The following is a 19,280-nucleotide window of genomic DNA, read 5'->3' on the forward strand; positions in this document are numbered from 1 at the left end:
TACAGCTGATTTAAAATCCTGGACAGACCAACGAAAAGCCACGGTAGCAAATTATAGAAGAAGATTTTACTGTTTAATAATTTATATTTATATGAAATGTGCTTCTTATTTATTACTTCATATTCTCATATGATAATGATGTTAATGTTGTTTATATTGATTTCTATGTTATTGTAAGTGCATCTATGTGTGTGTATGTATGTATGTATGTATGTATGTATGTGTATATATATATATATATATATATATATATATATATATATATATATATATATATTAAAAATCTATATATAAAAAATATATGTGTATATGTATATATAATATATCTGTATATGTGTGTATATGTGTGTGTATATGTGTATATGTATATATATATGACAGCAACACTCATAACAATGACAACACAATTACAATGACAATCATGTTACGTTATTTTTAAAATGTTTCCTTTACTTTTTCATAACCTCTTTAACACACTACTTCTCCGCTGCGAAGCGCGGGTATTTTGCTAGTATGTATATATATGTAGATATGTAGATATGTATATATGTATATATATGTAGATATGTAGATATGTATATATGTATATATATATGTAGATATGTAGATATGTATATATGTATATATATGTAGATATGTAGATATATGTGTATATATATGTAGATATGTATATATATGTGTATATATACAGTGGTGTGAAAAACTATTTGCCCCCTTCCTGATTTCTTATTCTTTTGCATGTTTGTCACACAAAATTTTTCTGATAATCAAACACATTTAACCATTAGTCAAATATAACACAAGTAAACACAAAATGCAGTTTTTAAATGATGTTTTTTATTATTTAGGGAGAAAAAAAATCCAAACCTACATGGCCCTGTGTGAAAAAGTAATTGCCCCCTTGTTAAAAAATAACCTAACTGTGGTGTATCACACCTGAGTTCAATTTCCGTAGCCACCCCCAGGCCTGATTACTGCCACACCTGTTTCAATCAAGAAATCACTTAAATAGGAGCTGCCTGACACAGAGAAGTAGACCAAAAGCACCTCAAAAGCTAGACATCATGCCAAGATCCAAAGAAATTCAGGAACAAATGAGAACAGAAGTAATTGAGATCTATCAGTCTGGTAAAGGTTATAAAGCCATTTCTAAAGCTTTGGGACTCCAGCGAACCACAGTGAGAGCCATTATCCACAAATGGCAAAAACATGGAACAGTGGTGAACCTTCCCAGGAGTGGCCGGCTGACCAAAATTACCCCAAGAGCGCAGAGATGACTCATCCGAGAGGTCACAAAAGACCCTAGGACAACGTCTAAAGAACTGCAGGCCTCACTTGCCTCAATTAAGGTCAGTGTTCACGACTCCACCATAAGAAAGAGACTGGGCAAAAACGGCCTGCATGGCAGATTTCCAAGACGCAAACCACTGTTAAGCAAAAAGAACATTAGGGCTCGTCTCAATTTTGCTAAGAAACATCTCAATGATTGCCAAGACTTTTGGGAAAATACCTTGTGGACTGATGAGACAAAAGTTGAACTTTTTGGAAGGCAAATGTCCCGTTACATCTGGCGTAAAAGGAACACAGCATTTCAGAAAAAGAACATCATACCAACAGTAAAATATGGTGGTGGTAGTGTGATGGTCTGGGGTTGTTTTGCTGCTTCAGGACCTGGAAGGCTTGCTGTGATAGATGGAACCATGAATTCTACTGTCTACCAAAAAATCCTGAAGGAGAATGTCTGGCCATCTGTTCGTCAACTCAAGCTGAAGTGATCTTGGGTGCTGCAACAGGACAATGACCCAAAACACACCAGCAAATCCACCTCTGAATGGCTGAAGAAAAACAAAATGAAGACTTTGGAGTGGCCTAGTCAAAGTCCTGACCTGAATCCAATTGAGATGCTATGGCATGACCTTAAAAAGGCGGTTCATGCTAGAAAACCCTCAAATAAAGCTGAATTACAACAATTTTGCAAAGATGAGTGGGCCAAAATTCCTCCAGAGCGCTGTAATAGACTCATTGCAAGTTATCGCAAACGCTTGATTGCAGTTATTGCTGCTAAGGGTGGCCCAACCAGTTATTAGGTTCAGGGGGCAATTACTTTTTCACACAGGGCCATGTAGGTTTGGATTTTTTTTTCTCCCTAAATAATAAAAACCACCATTTACAAACTGCATTTTGTGTTTACTTGTGTTATATTTGACTAATGGTTAAATGTGTTTGATGATCAGAAACATTTTGTGTGACAAACATGCAAAAGAATAAGAAATCAGGAAGGGGGCAAATAGTTTTTCACACCACTGTATGTAGATATGTAAATATATATGTATATATATATATATATATATGTGTGTATATATGTAGATATGTAAATATATATGTATATATATATATATGTGTGTATGTATGTATGTATGTATGTGTATATATATATATATATATTTATATATATGTATATATGTATATGTGTGTGTATTTACTGTATGTGTGTATATATTTGTTGATATGTGTATATATATATGTATATATATGTGGATGTGTATATGTGTATATATATATATGTATATATATATGTATATCTAGATATGTATATATGTGTATGTATATTTAGGTTTATGTGTGTGTATATTATATATATAAGACAGCAACACTCATAACAATAACAACACAATTACATTGACAATCATGTTACGTTATTTTTAAAATGTTTCCTTTTCTTTTTCATAACCTCTTTAACACACTACTTCTCCGCTGCGAAGCGCGGGTATTTTGCTAGTATATATATAAATGATTTGGATAGGAATGTAAGAAACAACCTGGTTAAATTTGCAGGTGACACCAAGCTATTTGGAAAGGCAGATAAACTAGAATCCATTGAATCAGCATACAGGCTTGGGCAGATTTGTGGCAGATGAAACTTAATGTAAGTAAATATAAAGTATAGTAAAAATGATAGATCTGAATGCACAATTGGAGGTTTGAAAATCAAAAGTACACCTTGTGAGAAAGATTTAGTAGTTGTGGTGAAATCTGAACTATCAACTGCCAGACAGTGTTCAGAAGCCAGAAGGCTAACAGAAGGTAAGGTTATATAGCACGTTGTCTAATATACAAGTCCAAGTGGTTATGCTCAAACTTTATAATGCACTGGTGAGGCCTCATCTGGAGTACTGTGTGCAGTTTTGGTCTCCAGGCTACAAAAGGATATAGAAGTGCTAGAAAAATTCCAGAGAAGAGTGACTAGGCTGATTCCAGGGCTACAGTTATGAAGTATGATGAAAAGAACTGAGCCTTTTTCAGTTTGAGCAAAAGAGGATTAAGAGGAGGCATGACTGAAGTGTTTAAAATTATGAAGGGAATTAGTACAATGGTTTGAGACTGTTATTTTAAAATAAGTTCACCAAGAACACAGGGGCACAGATGGAAACTTGTTAAGTGTAAATTTTGCACAAAGTTTAGGAAGTTTTTCTTTACACAGAGAACAATTGACACATGGAATAAGTTGCCAAGTAGCGTACTAAATAGTAGGATGTTAGGGACTTTCAAAACTAGACTTGATGTTATTTTAGAAGAATTAAGTGGAGAGGACTGGCAAGCTTTGTTGGGCCAAGTGGCATGTTCTTGTCTAGATTCTTCTAATGTTCTAATTTGCACAAAAATGCAAGTGTGACAAACAATTTCAACTATTACTGATCCTCCTTTTTCTGTTTCTGTTCTTGGTATTCTACTGTGGCACTTGGTGCCACTACCAAGCTGCTACTCCTACCCAAGAGTAGTGACAACAAAAATATTGGCAACCTCGGAATCCAAGGGTGAAAGCATTTAAACCTCTTATTAGAATACCTATCACACACTTACAATATTGTAGCATATCTAGGAGGTGGTTGGATTGTGTTCATAGGTTACCAGATCTATAATGTTGTCAGACGCAGACTGTGGCATATCTGATAAAGCAAATTATAGATTCCTCAGAGCCCACTGGGCATTCTATCTTATATCTAAGATCCAAAAAAGAATAATGAGAGAGTCAGCATGTGTACACATCATCAAGGACAGGACCACAGCATTCTTCTTCCTTCCACCAGGTAAAAGTAAAAAAATAGGAGTGATGGATGCATTCCACGTGAAGGTGGGATTACATCCGGGATCACCTCTGAGCCATTTCTTATTTTCAATGGTGATGGACAGGTTAACAGATGAGATTAGACAGGAGTCCCCTTGGACTATGATGTTTGCTGATGACATTGTGATCTGTAGCGATAGTAGGGAACAGGTTGAGGAGACCCTAGAGAGGTGGAGATATGTTCTAGAGAGGAGAGGAATGAAGGTCAGTAGGAACAAGTCAAGACGGTGAGGATGTAGGGAGTAGAGTTGGTGAAGGCGGATGAGTTTAAATATTTGGGATCAACAGTACAGAGTAACAGGGATTGTGGAAGAGAGGTGAAAAAGAGAGTGCAGGAAGGGTGGAATGGGTTGAGAAGAGTGTCAGGACAGATGGTTATCAACAAGAGTGAAAGGGAAGATCTATAGGACAGTAGTGAGACCAGCTGTGTTATATGCGTTGAAGATGATGGCACTGACCAGAAAGCAGGAGACAGAGCTGGAGGTGGCAGAGTTAAAGATGCTAAGATTTGCATTGACTGTGACAAGGATGGACATGATTAGAAATGAATACATTAGAGGGTCAGTTCAAGTTGGATGGTTGAGGGACAAAGTCAGAGAGGTGAGATTTTATTGGTTTGGACATGTGCAGAGGAGAAATGCTGGGTATATTGGGAAAAGGATGTTAAAGATAGAGCTGCCAGGCAAGAGGAAAAGAGGAAGGCCTAAGAGAAGAACAGCCAAAAGAAGAAGAAAAAGACAGTCCAAAAGAAGAAGAAGAAGAAGACGGTCCAAACCTAACAGGTCATTTAATGTTGTTTGCAAGCAGTGAGACCTAATGGATAAGTTATTGAACTGTGAACCAAGAAACTCTCCATTCAGCCTTTATCACTGATTGAGTATGCTGTTTTTCCATTTGCACTGGGCTTCTTGTGTGGCACTATGTCTTTGGCATGCAACTTTTAAATCCTAGAGAAAATATCTTATTTTAAGGTGTGCTTTACTCTTCATCCCTGATTGGTTCTGAAATGTATTTTTGCACCTTATTTTCTAAGATTTCCTTGTTAGCTCAAGTATTTGCTTTATTTTTCTTAACCTTAGATCTAATTTAATTGTAGTATTGTTAGTATTTTACACAGAGTTAGTTAGATTACAGTGTACCTATTTTGTCTGACTCTTTCTGTTATTATCTGAAGTACTCAGAAATTGTAGAAAGTAGTAACTCAAATATGTTAAAATAAGACCTGTTGGTAATCCTGAAATTGAATGCTCAACCAAAACTAGGGATTACTATTATCAATCGAAGTAAACAGCCCATTGTTACATACATCACTTAGCACTTTTCCAGTAGTAAATAATTTTACTAATGTCCAATCACTTTTCCAGTAGCAGACATTTTTATTAATGTCAACTTGTGCTTCAGGATAGTTTTTATTACAAGAAATTACTAATTGTTTGCTGTACCTAACAGGCATACATTGTAATTTTAGATTCATCTGGCACAAGGAGACATATATGGAAATGGCAGTTTCAAAACTGTATGATGCAAACTGGGCAGAAATCCAGGGATCTTGTCTGCTTTAATGCTATAATTGGGTTAAAGGTTCAGCTCAGGTTGCATCTGGCAAGTTGCCAAAATATATAGTGAAGCAGATTTAGCTAACAGAAAAAAAACCTCTGCTTGAAATTTGTATCAGCTCTTTGATAAGAAGGCATTTGAGACTGACCAGGACAGAAATCTAAAGTGGGAGGAGGATAAGAGGAGCTGTTGATTACAGAACAGTGGACAAGAAACAAAGGCACTGATGGTGGGAAAGTATACCATCTTATAAATGGGCTGTAAAAATCTGTTTAATACATGCACAGGAAGTGATTGAGTTTTGTTGTTCATTTGTATTAACTGCATGCATAAATAAAAAGTATCTGCCAAATTTGTCATAACATTCAACTTGCTAACCATATGGAAGACTTTAGCCTTCATACAGATGTTTATTTTTTCTGTGAGTTACATGTACTTCCTAAGAGAGACACTTTGTCATGTTGTGTAATATGGAGGAATTCTTATCTGTGTTACCACACACCACTGCACTGTTTCTCTGATGCTCATTAATATTTTAACATTTTTTCTGATATTTAAAGTTAATTAATATTTCAAGTTCACGTGTAATGTCAGATGTATATGTGCAGCTCTGTTGTGCAGTGATTAGAACTGAACATAAATTCAGCATCCTGGTTATGAATACTGTGCCCATTCTGTCTGTGTTGAGTGTGCATATTCTCCCAATGCCTCAATAGGTTTTTCTCCAGATACTCCATTTTCCCTTTCAAATCTCCAAAGTTGTGCATATTAGCTTAATTAGTTATTCTAAGTTTGTACGTGTGGGTGTGTACAAATGAGTCTGGTGATAGACTGATGTCCTGTCCAGAAGTGATTCCTGCCTTAATGTTTTGTAAGACCCATCTCCTAAACACAAATTTATACCATAGTATATATCATACCTTTATATGTGATTTACAAAAATTATAATTAACAGTAATGACATGAACACATATCATTTACCTTGAGTTCTGATAATTAGTTTTGTGTATCTTTGCTCCATCAATCACTGTCATTGTCATCAACACTCAGTGTGCACACAAACTGCCTCTTCATTCCATCTACAGTGCCATAAAAAAGCATTTGCCCTCTTCCTGATTTCTGCTATTTTTGCTTATTCATAACATTTAATTGTCCCTGACCTGCAAACAAATTTAGTATCATACAAAAGACAACCTGAGTGATCACAATACACAATTTTTTAAATGATCATTTGATATATTGAAGGAAAACCCATCCATCCATCCATCCATTTTCCAACCCGCTGAATCCGAACACAGGGTCACGGGGGTCTGCTGGAGCCAATCCCAGCCAACACAGGGCACAAGGCAGGAACCAATCCCGGGCAGGGTGCCAACCCACCGCAGGACACACACAAACACATCCACACACCAAGCACACACTAGGGCCAATTTAGAATCGCCAATCCACCTAACCTGCATGTCTTTGGACTGTGGGAGGAAACCGGAGCGCCCGGAGGAAACCCACGCAGACACGGGGAGAACATGCAAACTCCACGCAGGGAGGACCCGGGAATCGAACCCAGGTCCCCAGATCTCCCAACTGCGAGGCAGCAGCGCTACCCACTGCGCCACCGTGCCGCCTTGAAGGAAAACATTTCACTAAAACCTGTATCATCTATGTCAAAAAGTAAATTTCCCCTAAACTTAATTCTTGTTTGTGCCACCTTTAGCAGAAACAACTGCAATCAAAAGCTTCTCGTTAAAAGGAGATTCATCTTTTGTATTACTGTGGAGAAATCTTGGCCCAGTCCTCTCTACAGAATTGTTTTAATTCAGCTGCATTGGAGGGTTTTCAACTATGAACTTCCTATTTAAGGTCCCAGCACAACATCTCAGTGTGGCTCACGGCAAGATTTTGACTAGAAAACCCCAAAAATCTTACTTTTGCTTTTCTGTTCAGCCATTCAGATGTGGATGTATTCTTGTGCTTTGGATTGCTGTCCTACTGCATAATCTGACTGATGACCAGACTTTGTCTTTCAGTCATTTCTATAAGAGAGCAGCTCAAATGCTTGTCAAGATTACATGCAAACTATACCACCTTATATACCACCATAAAACAAACAACGTTTTGATCAATTACAGTCACGCTCCTAACGTCTAGCTTAATTTAATTTGTAATATTTTTGTTCTGTTGTTTTTGCACTGTTTTAACATTCACTTTTTAATGCCTCAGTGCCTTTCTTGACATTGAAAGTTGTTGATGTCAGGATTATTGCTATTTGTCTTTTGTCACTCCTGCCACATGCAGTTTGTTATGGGCCACACATCCCTCTTACAATTACTAGGAGACGGTTGCTACTAGGCAATCACATGATTATGGCATGAGGCCAAAGGTATACAGTAATGGGGATTTCGGCTGTGTTTCATATCTCAGCGGTGTGTCATAGCTCTGCTCTAATTCTCAGGTTTCTGCTGAGTCCTTTGTGTATTGTGTTCCTGCTTTTCTGCTTTCACTTCATTTATGACTACGTTTTCACCTACACACACCAATCTTAGTTTCTTGGTTTTTATTTCAGCCTCTATTGTGAGTAGAATTGTGCCTGCTCCTTTTAAAAGTGTTTACTTACCTGGAATTTCTATCTTTCATTCTTGTTTCTATTTTTTACCTTTTCCAAATAAGAACTATTATGTCTCAGTTGGGAGTGACAGCAAATGATAGAAAATGATGAGAAATGTGGCTGCAGGCAGTGATCAATGTGCAATTGTCATTCTCACAGTGCAGTGCTCTTTCGAGACCCTTATTCTTGTTTGCTTTGTTAAGCACTTATGAGTTTTACATGTAATGAATGGTACTTTATTTCCCCTTAGCGACAATCTATCTATCTATCTATCTATCTATCTATCTATCTATCTATCTATCTATCTATCTATCTATCTATCTATCTATCTATCTATCTATCTATCTATCTATCTATCTATCTATCTATCTATCTATACTGAAATAAACATTGTCAGCTGGATGCTGTATGGATTTTAACATTGCGTGGGTCCAAGTGTGTGACTAGTTTCTGAACTGGACTTCATTCCTATCATGCATATGTTGCAACTGGTTCCCTTTGAGCCTGTTATGAGATAATTGGGGTCAGGAAAATGTATGACTTTTAAGTTAGCCAAAGAAATATTTGATCTTATGAAATACAGAAGCCGCTAAAGAAGAGATCATAAACTAACGAGATTCTTTCACCAGTCATGTAATCATTCAAAGGCACAAACAAAGCCAGAGGGTTAGCAACAGTTCAGCATGCTTGATTACATTAGCATGAATAAAACATTCCATATTAAAAAAAGCTGTACTATATAAGTTTTTAACTTAAAAAATAGAACATACCTGTTCTGTAGTGCTGTTTTAATCAAAGCAGCACATTTCCATTGAGAGTTACTTCATATAAAACGATTAAAGGTTTAGGAATTACTGCAATGCCTAGACTGTCTGATTAATTGGCAAATATTTTATGGAAAAAAGGTTTAGGCAGGGAACATCCAATAAATATTTGGCCCAGGAAAGCAGGAGCTTCACACAGGTAGGACCTTGTCTCAGGTTCATTTTTGACAGTTAAAGCCAAGAAAGGCATAAAACATGTATAGTTCTGAGCTGCATTACACCATGTTTGAAAAATATTGAATTGGAAAGCATTTTAATTAAAGTAAGCTTCCATTCCTTACTTACTAATCTTATTTAAAGTTGCATACTTAATGCTGTATCTAAAAATAACCTGCTTTGAAGGCATTGGTCAGTGGCATCGTTTACTTTAGCACCTGATCTTAGGCATTCAGCCCCTGATCTTTGAGAGCCCCCTCTACCCCCTCTCATTGACTTTGGCATCAAATCTAAGCATCCATTCATCCTGTACCGCACACTGACATGTATGGACTGTGCGAATACTTTGCTGCCCGGTTGGACGCCTCTGGGGGAGGTTTGGGGTAATAAGCTCCTAATAAGTAATGTATTAATGCTACCCTGGCACAGGTGTAGTTTTGAGAAGCTTCCAGTCTGTGTATTGCAACTGGAAAATAAGGTGCTTTCAGTACACAGCAGGCAAATATCAGGCACATTATCTAGGTTTCAATAAAATAATAAGAAGAATAAGAAGAAATAATTTGAAAATGCCAATATATTATCAATATACAAGTCCCTAAATATATCAATACTAAACATATTCCATTTAATGCATATTATATACTTTATCACTGTGGAACTATACAATTATAAGTGTTTAATTGACAGTAATATCTCAACCTTGAAGTGTCACCTACCCTGGTACCATGTTTGAAGTGAACACTGAATCACTGCCTTTTGCTTTATTAATTATATTTAGTCATTGTGTAGAGAGTAGAATATATCAGGATGAAGTGGTTCAGTATTTACTAGATATAGCTCTTGCTAGATGAGCAGGTGCTAATTTGTTGCTGTCTTATTTTTTCTGTAATCTCAATTTACATATAGTCACAAATTAATAGGAAGGTTAAGTAACACCACACCTCCCTCTGCTTTAGATTTCTAATATAATTAATGATCTCTTTGCATTCCATTTTAACTAAATGTATTTATATTATATTGTATTCCATTTTTATTATGTTAATTTTCCTGAACCCGCTGCTTTCTCATCAAGCGGGCATCCTGGTTTCACAGCTTATGCCTGAGCATTGTCTCAATTGAAGTTACACATTTTCCCATGCCTGCAGGTTTATCTCCCTCATCCACATATGCTAGGTCGGTTGCCAATTCCAAATTGACCTTGAGTCAGTGTGAGTGTGAGTGCGGATCATGTAAAGCTCTACTGTTCCATAGAAGGTTGGTTCCTGCCTTGCATCAAGTACTACACTTTATTATTGGTTTTAAAATGTACTAATTAATGTAATAATCTTCACAAATGTTAAATGAATAATAATAATATTTTTATTTAAAGATAGCCTTATCTCAAACCCAAGGTCACTTTATAGAAATGAACTAAAATAGGTAAAGAGAAAGTCAAAATATCTCAGATGACATAATACAAACACAGAATATAAATAATTTAAAAATACAATCAGACATTTTCAGGCAAGAAAATAAATAAATAAAAACTGATAGGTCTTAATAAAGAAATTGTACAGTAATATTGGGTGAATAGATATATTTTAAGGTTGGACTTGAAAGAGGACAGACTTATCCAGTTCCAGACAGATTAAGGAGGAATGATCCATAGTCTGGGAGTGGGCACACTAAATGAGCAGATTCCAACAGTGGACAATTTTGGGTGGGGATCACAGAGAACACCGATGTCAGAAGACTTGAGGGAATGAGCTTGTGTATGATGTTGAAGAAGAGCAGAAATATATAAATGGGCAAGTGTGAGGAGTTTACATTGAATAGGAATGAATGTGAAAAGCCAGTGTAACTGGAAAAGAATAGAAGTGATATGTGTAGATTTACTGGTGGGTAGCGTGGCTGCTGAGTTTTGCATACTATATACTGCTATTTACTGAGTGATTTGAGAAGAAAAACATTACATAATGAATTACAGTAATCCAGATATGAGGAAATAAGAGCATGAATTAGGATCTATCCATCATGGAACATAAATGAGGGACAGAAACAGGCAATATTACATAGGTGATATGACACGGCTTTAGTTAAAGAGTTAATATGTGTCTAGAAAGAGTGTGTGGAATCACAAGTAACACTATGATTACAATCTGTACCAGAGGGAGTTACTGTAATACTATCAAAGTTAAGAGAAATATCAGTGATCATGAAAAAAGCAACCTTGGACCTGTCAACATGATCTTGGTCTTACCCTTATTTAACATAACAAAATTAGATTCCATTCAGAGCTTAACATCCTTGAGGCAGTTTATCAGAGAAGAAGGAGAAAAAGAAAGCAGTGGGATGAGTACTCAGAAACTGTATATTTGGGAATTGTCTGCATAAAAATTAAAATACAAATCATGCTGATGGCCGGCACGGTGGCGGAGTGGGTAGCACTGCTGCCTCACAGTAAGGAGACCCAGGTTCGCTTCCTGGGTCCTCCCTGCATGGAGTTTGCATGTTCTCCCTGTGTCTGCGTGGGTTTCCTCCCACAGTCCAAAGATGTGCAAGTTAGGTGCATTGGCGACTCTAAATTGTCCCTGGTGTGCACTTGGTGTGTGTGTGTGTGTGCTCTGCGGTGGGCTGGTGCCCTGCCCAGGGTTTGTTTTCTGCCTTGCACCCTATGTTGGCTGGGATTGGCTCCAGCAAACCCCCATGACCCTGTAGTTAGGATATAGTGGGTTGGATAATGGATGGATGGAATCATGCTGATGGATAATTGAGACCAGGAGAAGCAAGCAGATAAACAAAAGAGGACCTAAAACAAAGCTTTGTGGAATGCCTTGAGAAACGGAGCAGCATAAGGTTTATGTTTCACAATTAAAATTAAAATTATCCTGCAGTAGCTAAACACCTGTACCAGGCTAAAGCAGTATCATAAATTCCAAATTGAGACTGAACACAGCTGAATAGTATGTTATGATTAACCTATCAAAGGCAGCTTTCAGATCAATGAGAAATAGAATACTTTGGACAAGACCAAAATTAGAGTGGAGGAGGTCATTTACAGCTCTAAGAAAAGCAGTTTCTTTATTTTAATGGGTGGGGAAACCCGATTAGAAAGGTTCCTACAAATTGTTATTAGATATATGTGCCTGTATTTGAGAATCCACTACATTCTCAAGCTCCTTTGAAAGAAAAGGAGGGTTAAAGAAAGGCCTGTAACTATTTAGAACTGCAAAGTCAAGGGAGTGCTTTTGAGAATGGTAGTGACAATGGTGGTTTTCAAAGAGACAGTAACCAAGCCAGAAGCAAGGGAACTGTTTATAATGCAAGAGATAATAAGTTTAAGGGTTAGGATAGTGATGTTTGGGCTGGGTCATGTGGACAAGTAGAGATATTGGATTTCATGATCAAGGTCCATATTTATCGAGTGTCTCAGAATTACTCCTAGGGGGTCTGTATCGAAAGAGTGACATTTCATAGGAGTGACATAACAAAGGAGTGACATAAATACCATATTAAAGGAGTGACATCTTATTGGAGTGACGTAACAATGGAGTGACAAATTATGATTAAAATTTTATTTAAAAAAAACAAAAATTATAAAAATTATTACAATTATTAAGATTATGTTAAAAAAAACTAGAACCACTGAATTGTTAATATATTTTAAACTGGTTTACAATTCTTGTTCTCCATCACTGAATTTCTCTTCCACCTCATAATCGTTTACATTTCTTGAACTGAAATGCAAATAGTGCGCAATTCCACAAAGGTATTCATCGAGAGGGAAGGTTCCATGTCTCCTGACAACAGTTGCAAGCCTCTCTTCCCTATGGATTTGTTCTTTCTTCTTCTTTGTTAAATTATTCCCTGCAATCAGTCGCTCCACCTGTTGGTTTATGTGGTGGTTTTCTTTTGTGAATTCCTTTATCATTGAATAAAATCCTAAGTGATAACGTTCAACTACTGTTTCGAACCGCCTGTGCCAAGCCTCCAAGTTGTTGTTTGTTCTTGGAAGGTTGTAGGCTTGAAGATGATGGATACTCCCACAGTAGGGGCAAATCATGGTGGATGACGCAACTGATTTCGTCTTGTCCTTCCTCTTCCACAAGAGATAATCTGTCTTCCCAACACATAGGTTTCTCCAAAATACTTAAACACTGATTCAACTTAATTTGGAATATTGCTTGAGAGAGCAATAAACGCATCATAAATTTCGTTTGGAGGTAAAAATGCAAGAGCAGACAGCTTTCTCAAGCTTAAGTCCACGTTGTTCTGTAGGCATAGACTAGACCATTCTTTAGAAAACTTCGGTATATACTTTGACCTAAGTGGAAAAAGCAGCCAGACAATCTGGCTTCTGGAAATATCTGTTGAAGAGCATTGATGCTTGCCAATTCAAAATCTACTATCAAAAAGTAGGGTTTAATTCAATTCCTTTTGCTTCTGCCACTGACAGTAATTTTTCTAGCATGGATGTATAAATTTCTTGCGTTTTTCCAGTCATCAGAACATAAACAGCTGGAAAACATTCTCCATGGAACATGTAATGGATAGTGTACAACGGGTGGAAAAGTCGAGAACAAGTTTTGAATGTTCCATCAAGAAACCAGATCTCCGATTCCTGTAGTCTGTGTAAATTTTCTTCAGTACCAAAAGTTATGATGCATTCCATGGCCTCATCATCCTCACTTTGATCATCTGCATTTCCATCATCTGTCTTCATATCGAACAAAAGGAAGATTTTTTTCCCCAGCTTGGGTGACCCTCAAATTGTTTGGGATTATTAAATCCGTCACATGTTCGGGTTCCACTGGAAATTCTTTTTTTCAGATACGATGGATGACTTTCCTCATAGCGGATTTGGAAGACATTTCTACTGTGGTGTTAATGCCTAGTTCCTGACTAACTTCTTGTACAATTGCAGCTGGTGCAGAAGTTGTACTTTTGGCCCTGATTTTGATTGCATCAACAGCCTGTACGATTTCCACTCTCCGTGTCAGCGGGGCGTGATTGTATGCTTTACTCTCTGATACCAAGCCACTCAAGGTATTGAAAATTGTCACTCCACAAAGGGTTGCGGAACCATTACAATTTTTGTCCTTGCACCGGAAATAATGATTGTTGTTTCGGGATCGTTGCTGTTGGTAGATGTATCCTCTGAATGCTAGCTTATCTTTACCCATTTGGGATTTTACAAATTGATATTCATCCATTATGGGCTACACACAATAATTTGTTATCTTGCTTCAACAGACAGCAGGAACACAACTGAAAGTACGCTCGCCAAAAAAATTGTCGTCATCTCACCTACCACACACAACTGAAAGTATGCTCGCCAAAAATCAGTTCTTTATATGCATGCTGATTTTCATGAAGGCAGCTTGCATTATCATTATGTTACATGGAGTGGTGGGGAAATACATAAATCTGCATTTTTACCTCATGCGTTGTAAGTGCAACATTTGGTGCAAAATTCAAGAAGTACTTAGTTGTAACATACACAAATCATCACTATTGTAAAATTGCATTTTTCCTGTGGCCAAAAAGCATTGTGTTACCAACACTTTAATTTCATCTAACGGCACATGGCTTCTTCACATAGATCAATCATGTAACATACAAGGTCAGGTCAGGTCAGGTTGGGGAGCATTCACTGGTCCAGTGCGTTGTCGCACTCACTACACGACGAAACAGCTCGGGATCCTGGTTGGCAACCTCCCAGGCAGACATGCGGTCCAGTCCATCCTCCAGAAATGACCCTCTATCTGCCACAGCCAAGTGTTACATGGATGTCCCCTTGGCCTGGTCCAGTTGCTCAGGTCCACAACAATGAGGATCCTGTGAGCTGGTTTCTCCTCTGGTAATTGCACCACAAAGCCATAGAGCTTTGCTCCCTCACAATACAGGTAATGTGTCTCATTTGGGATTCCATGAGCAACCAATCATTCAACACAAAGTCAAACTTGCAGTACCCATGGATTCTCCGAAGAGATACAGCACCGAAGAAGTCCAGTCTTCGTCTCAGATCACTGGATGTCTCGCAACCATATAGCAACACAGAAAGCACCAGAACTATAAAGACTAGGGGCCTCATGTATAATGCCGTGCGTAGAATTCACACTATAACATGGCGTAAGCACAAAAGCTGAAATGTGCTTACGCACAGAAAAATCCAGATGCAGGAATCTGTGCGTTCGCCAACTTCCGCGTTCTTCCGCTACATAAATCCTGCTCAGCGTGCACGCGCTTGCTGTTCCGCCCCAACTCCTCCCAGAATTATGCCTCTTTGAATATGCAAATCAATATAAATAGCCCTTAAGCCCAGCAGTCTGTGAAAAGGCAATGGCAAAAGTATGAGGAAAAATAGAAGAATTTCAGCGAATACCAAATGGAGGCAAAGAAAAACGTACTATTTGTTGGTTTAAACAGTTATATAAGCAACAAAAGGAAGTTGATCGAGTGACATAGCGTGTCAGAGAAACTCAAAAGCTCAAGTTCACAAAGTCGCACAGTGCCGAAATAAAAAAGCTGTCACATATCAAAGTCGGCGTGAGAAGGCGACTCATAGCCCACCATCTGAGTGTCATATGAAAGCTTATTAGGGTACAGTGAAAAAAAGGCACACAGTGTGAAAAAAGCACGAAATGTCAACTTTAATCTCGAAATTTCCACTTTAACCACGTAGTTTATTTTGTCATTAAAGTAGAACATCATAAACTTTATCTTAAAATCGTTTAATTTACTAGTTTCTCAAATCCCATTGTAACTAAAGTAGCATGTTAAATGCTTTGTTGTGTATTTGATCTTATACAGGTATGTGCTCTATGTGCCTGAATCACTATGTGCTCTTCCTCCGACAGGACACATAATTCATTACGTTTGTAATATTACAGCTCTATGAATAATTAAAATACTGAGAAGTATGCGTGATATCATTTTCATGATGATATGAGCTAGAGCATGTTATTAAACATGGAAACACGGTGGCGCAATGATTGTTCATGTCTTACAGCAAGATGCTTGCTGCGCCATGCGCGACCTTCAATGAAATGCTTTATTACAGAAGTACTGTCTTTTTCAAACGTACTAACCTCCAATTCCTGTCCTTACTTTTCTTTCTCCAAATACCCAATCGCCACACAATCAGCTCTGTAATAGACGTTAAGCCATCTGTAAGCTTAGAGCGCCGATTCTTCAAAACTTTTAAGGAACATCGAAATATCTTTGTAATGTTTAATTATTCTATCCATCTATCCATCTATCCATCTATCCTTCCAGTGTCGCGCCAGCCACAGCATGAATACAGTGCGAGGCAGGAACAAACCGTGGACGAAGCTCAAGCTCACTAGTGGATGTGGATCTAAGAAAGGGTAACCACACAGGAACAGTAGCATTGCTTTGACGCTGGGTGCCACCAGTCTGCAAAACCGAGCGGAGAACTTGCGTACGACAGGGTATGAGGTACCGTGGAAAAGTGCGTGGCTTTATGCCAAGTGTAGGTTTTCTACATTGCGATTTGAATGTGGAAACGTTCTTACGCAACATTTCTGTGCGTACACACCGTTTATACATGAGGCCCTAGGACCTTTGTTCTTTTTCAAAGAAATCTGGAGCACCACATCCCCTTTCCAGAGACCTAATGACCCCCCCATGCTCTCCCAATCCATCTACTGACTTTATAGGAAGAGTCACCAGAGACATCGTTGCCGAGGCAAGTAAACCTCTTGACAATGTCAGCCCTCTCTTCGCAGACAGACACACTGCTGATGGCTGTGCCCAAGAGGTCATTAAAAGTCTAGATCTCGGTTTTTATCCAGGACACTGTCAAGCTCAGACACTCAGAATCCTCGCTCAGTCTCTCAAGAGCCCTGATCAAAGCTTCCATTGACTCTGTGAAGATCATAGCATCATCAGCAAAGTCAGATCAGTGAATCTTTTTCCACTAGAAGATGCGCCAGAGCCACTGGATCCCACAATCCTGCCCAACACCCAGTCCATTCAAGCATTGAACAGAGTAGGAGCAAGAACACACCCCTGATGAAGCCCAGAATCAACTGGGAAAAAACGCAGAGGTTCTGCCTCCACTCTGCACAGCACTCACTGTACCAGAGTTCAGGCCAGCCATGACATCCAGCAACCTTGGATCCTTGGGGTGCAGCTCAGGGCAGCTTGCTCAACTGAGCTGAACACTTTAGAAAAATCGACAAAGGCTGTAAAGAAATTCTGCTGATATTCACGTTTATGCTCCATGAGAACCCTCAGTGCCAGGATGTGGTCGATGGTAGATTTCTTAGGCATAAAACCAGACTGTTATGGTCGCTGGTAGATGAGCAAGTGACCACGGATCCTATTGAGGATGACTCTATAAGGACTTTACCCAGCACAGTGAGCAGTGTCATCTCCCTGTAGTTGCTGCAATCCAGGCAATCACCCTTCCCTTTTCTGATAGGGAAGACAAGTCCCGTTTTCCAGTGAGTTGAAATAATGCCTGTCTCCCAAATTGAAGGAAAAATTGATTGCAGTGCAAGGAGGATAGCCTTACGACCAACCTGGAGAAGTTCACCCTGGATACCACAGACCCCTGCTGCCTTCCATACCCTCAGCTGGTTCACCATCTGAAATGGTGAGAATGGGTGGTTCACAGCTAATTGGAGGATCAGCATCAAGAACCGTGGACCCAGAGAAGTCCAACATTCTAGCCAGAGGATCAGCTTTAAACAGCTGCTCAAAGAATCCAGCCCAGCGGGCTGCAACTGCAGTGTCATCCGTAAGGACCATTCAATCACCCACCCTGACTGTGACTCTCCGAGCAACAGATTCAGATGTGCGTAATGCTTCAGTTCCTCTGTAAACATAGATGGTGTGTTACTTGCTCAAAGATTCCTCTGATAAACATCTCTTTATCTGGCCTCAGAGCCCTCACAGCCATCCTTCTCAGTTCGTGGTACAGACCTGAGTTGCCATCAAGCCATGCCCTGTGACCCCTCTCAATGATATCCAGGGTGCCCTGCGAGATGAAACACCTCCTTCTGCAAACACTGGTAACACCAACACAACACCCAGCAACCTTCAGGGTCTTGTCATAGGTCTCCCACATTACATTAAGTTCAGCAGTCGCACCTAAGTCTGAATAGTTCCTCACACAAACTGAGTGCAGACTCATTAGAAACAGCCTGATCTTGGTGTCTGGCCAGATACAGCCTCATTCTCCTAGAAGGTGGTAGCCTACTGGACCTAAGCTGGATTTTCAGAATAGCAACAACAAGTCTGTGGTCAGAATTCACAAACTGGGCACTTCTGTAGACCCTGTAGTTTTATAAGAGTAACGTACAAGAATATTATATTTGAAATAGTATTTCATCTTTGTCAAATCAATATATTTTTATGAGTTCATTGCTGTTCAGCATTCAACTTTTCCTTGGATGTGCCTGAACACCATCTTCTGGCAGCTCCCAGTTAGTAAGGACAGCTCACAAGCTCTCCTAAATCCTGGTGAAGAAGGGAGTAGTTTTCTAACAGAGGAAAATTGATAAAATGCTTTTACTCTAATTTCTAAAAGTAAAACCACATTTTTTTTGGTCTGTTAGGATCATTTTCCTACTCTCACGCTTGATAAATATGAGCTCAGATCTCAAATGTGCAAAGAATCTGTGGAAATAAAACAACTAAAGTTCTTAACAGTATTAATGCTAATAAAACCAGTCCAAATGTCAGATGGAGGATGATAATTCTTATATACTATGAATTTTATTTTGGAAAAATCCAGGAACTCATTACACAAAGTAACAGAAGACAATATTCATTTTCTACCCATGTCTGAGTTTCTGCTCAAAAACAAAATTACTTAAGTCCTTTTGATCCAAGGTAGCTGGCGTCATTGATTTTTTTGATCTTATTAATTTTTCTTTCAGTAGTTTAAATGGGGTTCACCAAAGTGGTATCCCAACTCATCGTGCTGCTTTGTCTCTTGTTATTACACATTCTTCAGCATAATGATTTACTGAGTGTACAAAGCATTTTTCCTTCATTCCTTAAT

General features: G+C 38.5%; 1 long non-coding RNA gene across 1 annotated transcript in view; it reads right to left on the minus strand.

The window, feature by feature from the left end:
* Nucleotides 1-817: 817 nt before the first annotated feature.
* Nucleotides 818-19,280, minus strand: part of LOC127527972 (uncharacterized) — a 242,483-nt gene continuing 224,020 nt past the window's right edge. The window contains exon 2 of the long non-coding RNA XR_007935166.1: nt 818-867. This is a non-coding gene — a long non-coding RNA (uncharacterized LOC127527972). The remainder of the gene's footprint in view (nt 868-19,280) is intronic.

This window comes from Erpetoichthys calabaricus, chromosome 5 (assembly GCF_900747795.2).
Source record: "Erpetoichthys calabaricus chromosome 5, fErpCal1.3, whole genome shotgun sequence".
Taxonomy (NCBI): domain Eukaryota; kingdom Metazoa; phylum Chordata; class Cladistia; order Polypteriformes; family Polypteridae; genus Erpetoichthys; species Erpetoichthys calabaricus.